At 42.3% G+C, this 13,399-nt stretch overlaps 1 protein-coding gene across 2 annotated transcripts in view; it reads left to right on the forward strand.

The window, feature by feature from the left end:
* AATF (apoptosis antagonizing transcription factor) overlaps window positions 1-13,399 on the forward strand; it is an 84,309-nt gene that overhangs the window by 39,739 nt on the left and 31,171 nt on the right. The gene's annotated exons all lie outside the window — the stretch shown is intronic.

Genomic DNA, 13,399 nt, shown 5'->3' on the forward strand with positions numbered 1-13,399 from the left:
CGTAGCACCTGTTCCGCTGACCTGGTTAATTTCTTCTGTTGAGTGGGATTTGGCAGAGATTGGAGCTGAAGCCAATTCAGTGATAAGGCTAAAGAAAATGGCTGTATGTTTTCTGTCACCTCCCAATTAAATTGGTTTCATAAAGTGCTTTCCTTTATTTGTCAGGGTAGTGAGCTGGAGCGGAGTGTTGCATTCAGAAGGGGTAGAATGTATTACAATAGACCCGTGACAATACAATGAATGTGGTTTCTTTCCAGCGGGTCATACGTAAGCGCATGCGTGTGTGCGTGTAAATAAAATATAAAAAAGGACCTGATATTTCAGAAGTAACGAGCGACCACAACTCTAAATGATGATTGTGGTAGCTCAGCACCTCTAAAAGTCTGACCTTGTGCATTTCAGTGTTTTTTAATTATTTAAATTTACAACTAAGCTATTAGGACTCCCTATTTTTTAAATGCCATTTTATTATAATATTGCACTTTAGTTACGTATTATGTTTATTAAGGGTCAAATACAAGTTCAAGTGCAAGTTATTTCCCCCTCTCTTCAGTCATAGGAAGGATGTTAGGCTCACAAGTCAGTGACTAAAGCAGAGTTGAGACAGTATAAATATACATACTGTATTGTTATAGGTTATGGTCCTGGAATCTTAAGATTCCACAGCTCCTGTGGGAAAGCAGTCTCGTCTTTTACAAGCCCTCAGTGGCATTCAGTGGAATTCACCTTGCAGGGCAGGTGGAATTTTACGATTCAGGACTCAACAATTTGTGTTTCATCCGTTCATCCCGCTTCCTCCATGTTTGCTCGGTTGTTTTGCAAGCAGACAAGCCTTTCGCTGTCTCATAATGATTTTTATGCTGGTGACCCACATTGAGTTGTAATGTACAGCCATCAGAGAGACGTGGGACCGAACTCCTTTATTTAGGCTATGCCAGAGGAGAATAATTAAGCAGCTTTAAAAAGATCCTGATTACTTAGAGCAAGGGATGTTGAACCCCATTTCACATACCGTTTTAAGGCAAAAAACTACTTTTTTTGGTTTGTTTTTTAAAAAGCCATGTTTATGTAGAATCCCTTACAGATATTGCAGCATTAAGACTTAAAAATCCAGCCTGCTACCAGAGTGCTGCTAGTCTAACGTGCCACAGTGGAGATTTTATTATTAGGATGAAATACTCCCCTAGAAGAGGAGAGAGCTGAAATTGGTTTATCTCTAACAGGAATTAGGTTAATGTTCATATGCTAAGTGTTCAACTGGTAGCAACTCTGCCCAGAACAAATGTTCGTCACTGATGGCAGCAGATATGCCTAGGGAAAATTAAGACTATACATAGCTGTTATCCCCACCCTCCCTCCAGCTTCAGTTAAACAGTTTGGCACTGCCTCTCATAATGGCCTGGAGCCATATTATCTTGTGCTGTGATTGTCTCATAAGCTAAGTATGGTCACTAGTTGGATGGGAGACTCCAAGGAAAACCTAAGGTCTTCAGCCAGTGGTAGTGGCAGGTCATTAGGTGCCAGTTAGTTAGTACTGTTTCAGGGGCACTTGTCCTAAACTGTTAAACATCTGCTGTGTTGTTCCACCCTAGAGATGGATGCATTTTATCGGTTGGCATATAGGCCCAGCTACTGAAAGGTATTTAGGTATCTAACCCCTGAGTTTGGTGCCTAAATATCTTTGAGGATTTGGGCCATGGATCTTTATATCCCTTACCTACTCATAGTTACTTTGTAAAGTGCTTTGAGATCATCAAAGGTTTCTTTTATTTTCTCCACAGAAAGCTTTGCATCTGCATGTGTTAACTACCTTCCTAGTATTATTGTCCTTAGTGTACTTGTCTACATGATCCAGTGTAACAGATACTCAGTCTGTATTTTAACAATGCATATAAAAATAAGTTAAGTGTTTATCTCACTAAACCTCCTGTTCATGTCTAGTTTTTATCCAAAAGAACTATTTAATCTGAGTTTGTGACAAAACAGCTTCCAGATCTCAAACACTCATTAGGATGTTTCTGGCTCAGTTTACTTTCCTTCTGGGTTGTAGAGTGATTTAAATCGTAACAGTCTGGCTTTTTTAAAAAAACTTAATTTGACGACATAAATTTATCCTCAGGTTCCAACTAAGGGTATGTTTAAAACTGTTCCTGGTCACATACTGTGTTTTTTCTTTTTGTCTCACAGGTATTTGATAATGCCATAAACAAGTAATTACTAATCCAGTGAACTATTAAAAGTCAATAATGGTGAAGAATAGAGAGAAGGCTAGTTTTCTGACAAGCTGGTTTACCTTAATTAAACTGTTGAGTGATTAATATGGACAGCTGATCTTGTGGCTTTAATTAGATGCATTTAGAGTTTTGTGTGAATAAGAGATGTCTCGAACCATCCCATAGGTTAATGGCAATACAATACTCTTATCATAGGCATGTATCTTTCAAATGGCTCAGTAGATGGTTAATAACACGTTTTAAAGCTTGATTTGAAACTTCTCCTAATGGGTTATTAGAAAACGGAAACCCAGCATCGTTAGCCTTTTTTCCATATACAATTGAATTTCCATAGAATATTTAAAAAAAAATAGTCAAGTGGTTTAGTCCTACAGTTTAGGTTTTTGCTTTACAAAATAGGTTACTGAAAACCCAATGCAAACAGTTCCATGGTGATTTTTAAAAATAATAATAGTTACCAATGGGTCTACAATTTTCCCATCACTGTTAGAAACTCGAAGAGCATTGTGCTAGTGCATGGGAGCTTGAAAGAGGAGCAGTCCAGTTTTTCTGTCCAAGTAGAGTGAAGTACAAAAAGTAAACTAAAAGAACCTTAAAATAGATGTTAATTTACACCATTTATGCAGTTTTTAATCATTGTGGGTGGTATTAGTAGCACAGATAAAGGAAAAAATAAATATGATTTTCACCTCTATAATGTCCTTCCAAAGAATGAAGGAAAAAAATCTAGATTAGGAAATATTGAGATCAGACGCTGTAGTTTATCATACGTTTGTCAATGTTCAGTTCAGAGCAGGACTTTCCTGGATGTTATTCCATCTTTTTTCTGATGTAATCTTAGCAGGCATGAGGATGAGCTGTGCTTGTCGGTATTATTACTTCTTAACTTGGAAGAGAAACTGAACAGAACTTTCCCTTTTCTACCTGGTTTGATTAAAAACAAAACAAAACACAAAAAGCTTTTCCAGTGTATTGTGGCTCTGTGGGATAGGGAGAAAAGAAGTTCTTGAGCTGTTGGAAGGATTTTGTGTTAAAACAAAAGTGATACAGAGAGTGGAACTTAAAAATGATTGGCTAAAACTGCTTAATCTCCACTAACAAATACATGGGCAGCTGGTTACATTTAAATGAGATCGAGTCCTTCTGGAAAAGTCTAACAACGTTTTTGGTTAAAGGTGGGTCTTTGCTGCCAAGTTCCAGGGTAGAGTTTCTCATGGTTTGGGTATGTACAGCTTGTTGGAGTTGTTTCTGATTTCTGTGTATTTGAACAAAAATCTCCGTTCTTACCTTTGTACTAAGAACAGTGAACATGGTGTGAAATGCTGCTGCTTATATTGTCCTGTGTAGTTAACCGTTCTATCAGTTGAGTGTTAACTGGCTGGCAGACCTCCTGTTTGATATTACTAATACATGGAACCTAACCTGGCTAAAGTGACTTTCACCTTAAAGTAACCAGTACAGTAACCACATTGAAATACCATGCTGCACCTCTACATATACACCGCTCATTGAATTGAAAGGTGATGGTACAACAACTAACACACACAACAGCCGGCTTTGATGTAGAGCAGTCTGAAGCCCCGTTTATTTTATAACAAGCATGCCTGCTGTGCCTTTGCTAATTTTACAAAGGATTTCAATTGTAATGGAGACAAAATAACACTTTTTTTCATCCCAGTTATGTTTCAAATGATAACAAGCTACATAAACCAAACTGGTTCCTGTCGGATAATATGGCAGGTTTTAGCTACCTGGTCTGTTTAATCATTAAACGTCAGGTAAGACATAGGTGGATTTTTAAAAAAAAATCCTTATTACGTCACACTTAAATACAGTAGCATAATGCTCAAAAATGACTATAAGGGACAACATTAGAAACAAAGCTGGTTTTGATAGACAGTCATAGGTTCTATGTGTAGGAGTGCTCAGGCATGAGCCACAGTTGTCCTTGAATAATCTCCTAATGGCGTTTTCTGGCAGAGTGTCTTTTTTGCGTAACCAGGATAACATTTTTCTCCATTGTGTTTTAAGGGTGACTTTTTCGAAAGCTCTCGGTGGTGGCCCAACGGCTCTCACTGAAGTCAGTGGAAATTTTAACATTGACTTGGGTGAGAGATGAGCAAGGCTAACACTGGCTGCTTTTGAAAATCTCACCTTTAATTTTTTTTTTCTCTGTGCATATCTTGGTTATCTATTTTGTTAGCAATTTTGGATTTCGGGATCTCTTATATTCTGATACATTTTCCGATTTGTGGAAGCATGGTCAAGAATTCTGGGTTCTGTTCCAGGCTCTACCGCCAACTCTTGAGATCAACTTTGGCAAATCACATGACCTCTCGTGCCTGTATTTACCCATAGGGCACATAATGGCTCAAGGGGAGGGGAGGGGGGTGTTACTAATTTTAATTAAGGCTTTCAACTGCTTTGCGGTGTGCTTGGATGAAAAACACTATTTTAACATGAAGTTTTACGAAGGGCATGTCTGCACTACAGCTCTAAGTTGATCTGTGTGGGGCAGTGTGGGGGGCTGAGAACCAGGGCTCTGAGCTCTGCACTGCTCCCTGCCCAGACCCCAGCTGCCCCCTGGGCTCTCGGCTCCCCGCTCCCAGCTGGGAGTGTATGTGGGGGGTGCAGCTGCTTGCGATTCTTGGCTTCCGGAGTGGGGAGCCTCCAGGCAGCAGCCCGGCTGGAAGTGGGGAGTCAGGAGCAGCTGGGCTCTAGCTGCCCGGCTTTCTTGTCAGTTTCAGGGCTCCAGAGTTGGAGCCGTGAAATTGACAGCATGGAGCCCTGAAATTCACAAGACAGCTAACAGCTGAGGTAAGTAACACAGTGTCTACACAGACACTGTATCGCCCTAACTACATGGACATAAGCGCTACGCCTCTCGTGGAGGTGGCATTATTATGTCAGTGGTAGGGCACGTACATCAGTGGGGCAAGGCTGTAGTGTGTGCACTAACATAATTGGGTCAATGTAAGCTGCCTTACGTTGGCCTAAATGTTTAGTGTAGACCAGACCTGAATTCTAACATGCACAGGTGTAGCCATTAACCATGTAAAGGTCACCACCTAGCAGCAAAAGCAAATAACGTTCATGTGGATGACTTTACTCCACTCCTTTATAGCTATGAAATGTACGCCTAGCCTCCAGGTTGCTGCTGTTTTGGGACAGGCAAGGTGCTTTTAGGTGGGCTCAGAGCTATTGCTCTTACTGACAAATGGAACTTGGTGGTGGTCATCTAAAAGGACAGTTTTGTTCACTTGTTAAGGGGAGAATGAGTTGCGAGATGTTGGGTGGATAAAAGAAAATTTTTCAAATCAAACCCTTTTACTGCTGATATTGCTTAACTCCAATTCTGTCTTCACACATCAGGGCTTAATGCTGATAGTGATTTACTTACACTTCCTAGTTAATAATTAGACATCGGGAGACACCATAGATCACTCCTAATGGAATATATGGGGTCTGATGAGAGTTTTCTGTTTTGACTAATAAATTTTAGCTGGAATCACCAGGCTTAATGAAATATTACAGCTTTGGAAGTGGTTTAGGTCTTGTGCTGAAAAAATAGTGTTACTTTATTCAGTAAATGAATTGATCATTCATTGTGTATCCTGAGCCCTACCTGGCTCTGGAGCATGGGCTGAATGCAAGACTATGAACTAGAAAGCAGAAAAACTAATCAAATCCTTAAAGACCAGAGGCAGCCAGGCAGGTCTAGACTGACTTTTTCAGTGGTAGCCTCTGGCTACATCCACTTTGATTTTAGTAACCATTGTTAGCATGATTTATAACTTCAACTTTAAGACTCACACTATTTAGATGTAATAAGATGCTTCATGGCTTTTATTTTCCATTTCCTAATTTCCCTCCTGTCCCTGGTTTTTTTCTCTCCTTTCCCTCTTCTTTGTCCCCCACAATCTCTTGAATCTTGCAGTTGCCCTGCACTGAAAGAACATTTCACCTTCAGTTCCCAGGTGAAGAAAACCGCTCTTTCTTGACTGACGGCTGAACGGCCCATGGGCCTGTTGGCCCCTGTTGGCCCATGGGTGCTGCTGTTTACAAGCTTTAGTCTCCTCCTGTGGTTGCATGTGACTTTCCCCCATTAACACCAATGGGAGGGATTCTCTGTGCAGAATAATAGACCCCAAAGGGATAAAAAGATGCCTGCTTTACTCCAACAGCAAATGCTCTTATGCAGTTAATTTATGGAAGAGCCACACCCCCGTGACCAGTGTCCCAACTGCTGCAGCATCTGGATTCTCTTGATGCTCACACCGCAGCATTGCGGTCCTGTCTAGCGAGCATCTGTGGCCAGAGCTCCAATGGAGGGATCCATCTCCCTCACCACCATGTCAAAAATTCTGTTACAAGCCTGCAGGAACAAAGGCACCTCGTGTTGTGTATCTTGGGTGTAGCTGCAGCTGCACCTTTTAGCCACCAAACTCCGGATTTGCTGAGCCACCAGAAGGAAGAGTTCCCTCTGCTGCAGATGTCTTGCTGCACAGTTTTTGAGTTTAATCTCAGGATATGGCAGCAGAAGTAACCCAGCTGATCTTGCCTGTCATGACAAAGGCACCTCCTCTGATATTCAGGTCCCAGACCGCTCAGAGATGTATAGATTGTACCTACTGTCTTGTATTGCACCTTGAAGCAAAGAGGGTGCCCAGGAATGGTATATACTCAGTGACCCATCCCAGTTAGGAGGCAAGCAACAGTGTTCTGTGCCAGGGAAACTCCTTATAGAGTGCCCTGCAGTAATGCAGTCTGGAGCCAACGTTGATTAGATACACTATGGTCACAGTGGTGCTGTTAATCCATTCAGGATTCAGGAAGACATCTCCCTCTTGAGATTGCTTAGGTTCGGTGCAAATACAAAGAGTCCAGATGGATGTCTGAGGGTTGGCATTGTACCTTTCAACAAAGCAACACAATAGAGCAGGGGTCCTTGAATGTCATTGCTTCGTGACCCCCTTCCTAGAACAAAAATTACTGATCCCAGGAGGAGGGACCGAAGCCTGAGCCCGCCCAAGCCCCGCTGCCCCAGGGGTGTGTGTGTGTGTGTGTGTGTGTGTGTGTGAGGCCCAAAGCCAAAGGGATTCAGCCCCAGGCAGGGGGCCTGTAACCCAAGCATCGCCGTCTAGGGCTGAAGCCCTTGGGCTTTGGCCCCGGGCAGTGGGTCTCGGGTTTCGGCCCCAGGAAATCTAAGGCAGCCCTGGCAACCCCATTAAATGTCGTTGCGACCCACTTTGGGGTCCCAACCCACAGTTTGAGAACTGCTGCAGTAGAGCATGGAGATATGGCAACTTCTGGAATTATTTTTTTCTTATGCATATTAGCAATCAAACAATGACAGAACCATTGCGGAAGCTGTGCTGATAAATAATTGGACGATCCCCTTGTGTTTATGTACCATGTGCTTGGGTGCAGACAGTCTTCTGCAAGTTAGCATTTGTAATGAAAACTGAAATACTTTAGAGAGGAGGCGTTTGTAGTTAATGTTTTGACTAGTGGAGTCCATTCTAAGTAGAACTTGGATTTCTGATGTTTCAGAAACTCTTCCTGCCTGAGATTCGTCAACGTAGTGACATGTGTATTTATCCTCCAAGATCTTGTGTTCATATATAAACATGCCTTTTAGGATCCTAATTTGGAACAAAGGCGTCTCCACAAATGTATTCAGAGCTCAGTGCAAGTTTAAACAGTAAGTGATTTAGAAGTTAGCATGCACATTGGGCAGGTAATGAATAGAATATATATTGTGTGTGTCTCATGAATCCGATTGATGGGATCCTGTCAACGCTTTCAAAGCTTCTACCATAAATTGCTGCCTTTCTTACCTTGATGCTCTTAGGATATCCACAATGCAGTCACACATGTACTCGCATGTACTTGACGTGTTATAATTACAGTGAGGGTCTGTAATTTATCAAAGATGTTCATTTTGGGCAGGGCCGGCTCCAGGATTTTTGCCGCCCCAAGCAGCAAAAAGAAAAAAAGGGGGGGGGGGGAAAGCCACGCTCGCGATCTGCTCTACCGCTGCCGCTTCAGTCTTTGGCCGCTATTTGGCGGCGGGTCCTTCGCTCCGAGAGGGAGTGAGGGATCCGCCGCCGAAGAGCCGGACATGCCACCCCTCTCCGTTGGCCACCCCAAGCACTTGCTTGCTGGGCTGGTGCCTGGAGCCGGCCCTGATTTTGGGGATTCTTCCCCCACCACTTGCTTCTGGCAGTGTTATAGCCAGGATACTGGGCTAGGTGGACCAGTGTTTCAATCCAGTATGATACTCTCAACGGGTAGTATCATCATGAATGGATAATGATGGGACCTCTATAGAGATGATTTTACAATGAAATAGGTTACACCTGCAGTAGTTATGATGCTTTTGATTAACCTAAAATAACTCACTAGTTTGTACCACTGCTTGTATCTGTGCTTCTGGGAGCTGTTCCTCAACCATTTGGAGTAAAAAAAATAAATATGGGAAACGTGTAGGAAGTATATTATAAAGTAGATGTGTGTACTGTGTGTGTATTTACATAATTGCATCTATAGTATACTGTTTTAGGGGTGGGTACTATTAATGTGCTTAAGAGGGCTTCTGCAATTCTCTTCTCTTGCTGTCAGGATAAATCATCCCCCAGTTCCCCGCAATACAAACTAAGGTTGTCTTAAAAAACAATGCCCTTGTGAGGTATTTGTGATCTATATTCCCAGTTTGCATATGGGGAAACCTGAGGCACAAAGAGGTTAGGTGACTCTCCCAAGATTATACAGTGAATTGGTGTCAGAGTTGGGACTAGAACCCAAGTTGCATAACTCGCTCCCCATACTTTATCCACTAGTCTGTGTTGCTCCCATGCTATAGATCATTGCAATTATTTATACTTCTGTGTGCTGGAAAGGGCAATGTCCATATAAGCGTTTTCCAGGCTGTGAGTAAGTGGATACTGTACGTGAGGAAGGAATCGTGAATTTTCATTGTAGTAAGTGGAGAAGGGATGGAACAGGAAAACTGCCTTTTATTCTTCAAAGCTGCTGATTGCATTACTGGGCTGCAGTCTCCCAGTCTCTGCCAGCACTACCCAGTAGCTTTTCCTATGCACTTGTGTCAAAGAACCAAGATAAGTGGGGACAGTAAACATGACATTGCTAGAATAGGAAGAAACCATTGGAATGTAGCCACACCATTTCTTCCTGTTTTTAAAACTCTCCCTCCCACCTTGCTTCTGACAGAATATTGACTAGAAACCAAGATCCCATTTTTGCTTAGCCTTGAGGGCAGCCGTTTACAGAGTAGCAGTGTTACATAGGTTTACTGTGTCGTATGTCTGTGTAACACTGGATTTGGATCTTGTATTTAGCTGCCAGAAGTGACTGTGATGAAGTGGGAGAGATAAACTGATAGATTGTGTGCCAGAAAGATGTTGGGAATCAATCAGATAAACAGGGCAGAGAAATAGCTTGCTGTTTTCTAGTGATAATAAACCAGTGGCCTCTGGTCCCTGAATTTTTAAATGTAATTGCTGTGGTGGTAATCTCTGAATATAAGCAAATGAAAAAACATCACGGGAGGTGTTCTTAATTGTGCTTGAGTTGTCTTTTCTCTTTCGCAATAAAATGTGTGACTTTTGAAGGTGGGGGTATAAATCTTCCTTTTGTTGTTTAAGTCTCTACTTCATTTAAAAGAGAAAAAAAAACCCGCAGGAGATATTTATCAATAAATGTTGGTAAACATTAATTTCATCGTATATACACAAACTGACGCAGAAATATTTCCATCAATGATGATAGAAATTCAAAGATGGACAAAGTAAGAAAAATGCTGCTTGAGAACTTGTTAGAATTTGATTTGCTATTTGCTTTGTATGTTTTGACATGTGAAGTTGACAAATTTGTGTTTTAATGGTTATCCAGCTTTAACTTTTTGAATCTCTATATCTGCTGTCATTAAATAATGTCTGACTACCCCTCATAATTTTCCACAACTGTTAAAATTTAAATAATCAAAAATGCTAAAAATAAACAGACATTATTATCCATCAAAATTATATTAAAAAAATAAAAATCAAATTCTGCCTAGTCTATTTATAACACTTTTTTTTTGGAAGAGGGGGTGATTTTCACCTGCTTATTTCAGTGATTTGCCTGTACCATTGGAATCCACATAGTGCATTAGTTTCTTACATAGAGCAATACTTGAGGACATCTTTTAATGTCACAGCTGTGCAGAGGTGATTGGAAGCACAGTCTAAGGCAGGCTGTTGTAAACGGCAGTGTTTGGGGGTGGAGGGGAGTGTACTAAACTGCAGCTCCATCTGTTTGGTGTTGCATCATGGTCGCACAGTTCTTGCCCCCAGAGTTTTGGCTGCCAGCTGGGGTCAGGTATGTTCTCATTCTTTCACCTTGCCTGCATGTACTCCTTTGGGCATGGCAAGCATTGCACCAGCGCTGTGACTTCTCCCCACCTTTCGCTCAAGGGCTTTGGGGGGCACTGATTGAAATGAATGGAGATCTTTCTGTCAATTGTTATGGTACCTCAATTGGCCACTGGATTCCAGCTGTCCCTGTTGTGCAGAAGTACAAGGCAGGGGAAGCCCTCCGTAGACATCTTTGCAAAAGACAAAAAGACTCTGTGATGCTTCCGTTTCTTTTGAGTTTCAAATGCCGTTTCAGATGGGGCCTGTTGTATTAATTTAGATGGAATATATGGGCCAAAGGTGTTAACGTAAGCCAGTCACTGTCCATCATTAAACGGTGTTAAACAAGGCCTGGGGTTTGGTATACAGAAACCTCAGCCTGTTTATTACCATGGTGCAAACACCATTAAAAATCCTTTCAACTCTTTATTAAAAATACAGAAAAGAACTAATAGAGTTAAAACATTTGGAAGGTTAAGCATTGATTAAGACTTTCATTTTAACAACATTTCTTGTTTCCTTTCCTGTTAACTGGAGAGAGTTTTAGAAGGAAACCCCCCCCCGTCTGACAATCTCTTAGATGGTATCAACGATGGTGATATCTGTCCTTTGGGGGAAAAGAGAAGATGTTAGTTGAGATGAGCTGCAGCTGTTGTTAAAGTCTGATTCCGTTTCATCTCAGGTGGTGTTGGGGAGTCTGTTGAAGTTGGTTGGGGTAGTGATGTCATCTTGATACCTCTCTTTGGCCGAACTGGTCAGGGTGTCCCTCAGGATGAGGACAAAGATGGTCCCAGGTCCCAGTAGACAGTGGGGGTGACAGCCATGATGATGAAGTTCTCATCAGTAGTTTCCATTTGTTCTTTCTATTTCTCCCCCAAAGTGTCCTCCTTTATGAACCCAAAAAGAGAGCGATGGGTAGAATAGCTCATCCCCTCATTATTTTGTCCACCAATTGGACCTAATATCTGACACTCCAATTTTGGTTCATTAATTTCTGGTTCCACATCTTCTGTTTTTGCCAAGCATGATTTTGACATAGTCCTTGAACCATCTCAGTAGGTCCTTTTGTTGATAGTCTCTGTCTCTTTTTCCCATCAATATTTGTTGTTATAGGTTATTGTGACATCTTATGAACCTTCACATACTTTTTACAGTTAAGTGCAAATTAGAGTACATTTGTAGGCCCAGTTATCACAACAGGAACTCTGTACTTCAATTCATTCACCATGAATGAAACAGTGACATTTTGGGAAGTCTGCAAGTTGGGAGGTCACGTTGTATTTATTTTTGTTCTGTACACAAACTATACAGCATATAATATATCACTTGTGGTGTTAAACAGACATTGGTCAGGTATCCCAGAAGACTGCATGCGACACCCTACTGGCTGCAGGAAAACACACAGATAAAACCCAACCGTTTCCCCCAGAACTTGGAAAGGAAATAGGAAAGCCTGTTTTAGCATCTGTATGCTGGCTGTAAAGCATTCTGCCTTGCTGATCCTCAGAGCAAATGTGATTGCCTTACCAGGGTGTGACTCTTATTTTGTATAGAATTCATTGTAGAAGCACCACTTTTTCTGCAGTTCCATTTTTTTTCCCCCCTGCCAAAAGCCACTCAATCAGGGCTGGCTCCAGGGTTTTTGCCGCCCCAAGCTGCGGGGGAAAAAAAAAAGCCGCGATCGCAATCAGCGGCAGCTCCACCGCGCCGCTTTCTTCTTCGCCGGCAATTCGGCAGCAGGTCCTTCCCTCCGAGAGGGACTGAGGGACCTGCCACCGAATTGCCGCTGAAAGAGCCCGACGTGCCGCCCCTTCCCGTTGGCCGCTCCAAGCACCTGCTTGCTGGGCTGGTGCCTGGAGCCGGCCCTGCACTCAATATCTTCCTTTCAGTTCGGACAGTGGGAGCCCCTCCGAGATCACTGCTAATTGTAAATGAAGGGAGGCATTGGGTAGCCAGATGTTGCAATACACTGGTCTCATGGAGGGAAAAGGAGTCTGAGGGAAGTTGCTTAGCATAGGACCAAGTTCTCTAAGTGGGTGCAATTCCAGTCAAGACAATAATATTTGCAATGGGATTAGATGAAATAAAAATGGTGTGTGTGTGTCTGTGTGTAGGTTAGGGTGACCAGATATCCCGATTTTATAGGGTCAGTCCTGATATTTGGGGCTTTGTCTAATATAAGTGCCTATTACCTCCCCACCCCCGTCCTGATTTTTCACACTTGCTGTCTGGTCACCCTAGTGTAGGTAGAAATAAACTTCCTGTCTTGGGCATGTTTTTGCATATTTGCCTAGTATAAGGGCCAAACTCTCACTCACACATCTATCTATCTATCTATCTATCTATCTATCTATCTATCTATCTATCTATCGTATACACAGAGAGAGAAAGATTCCTCTGACGATCTGGAACTGGCAGACAGGTTACGCTACCCGCTATTGATCTTATTTTGTATGACAGTTCCACACTATGCTCCCATGAGCTGCACCGTCATACACCACCTAGGACTGCACTGTTTGTATTACGAGAGTGCCTGGATGCCCAACTCAGATCATGGCCTGTAATCTTCAGCCTACTTCACTCCTTAAGCTCCCCTAAGAAATGGTGCTGAATTCTCCAGGATGGCTTGGCGTTTTCAGTTACTGGCCAGCACTGGCTGATCCACCACCATCCCACTCATTTAGACTTAAGATCACCAGTTCATCGACCCATTGGTGGGAGACTAATGTTTGATCCAGTGTGCTACAG

Source organism: Malaclemys terrapin, chromosome 18 (assembly GCF_027887155.1).
Source record: "Malaclemys terrapin pileata isolate rMalTer1 chromosome 18, rMalTer1.hap1, whole genome shotgun sequence".
NCBI lineage: Eukaryota > Metazoa > Chordata > Testudines > Emydidae > Malaclemys > Malaclemys terrapin.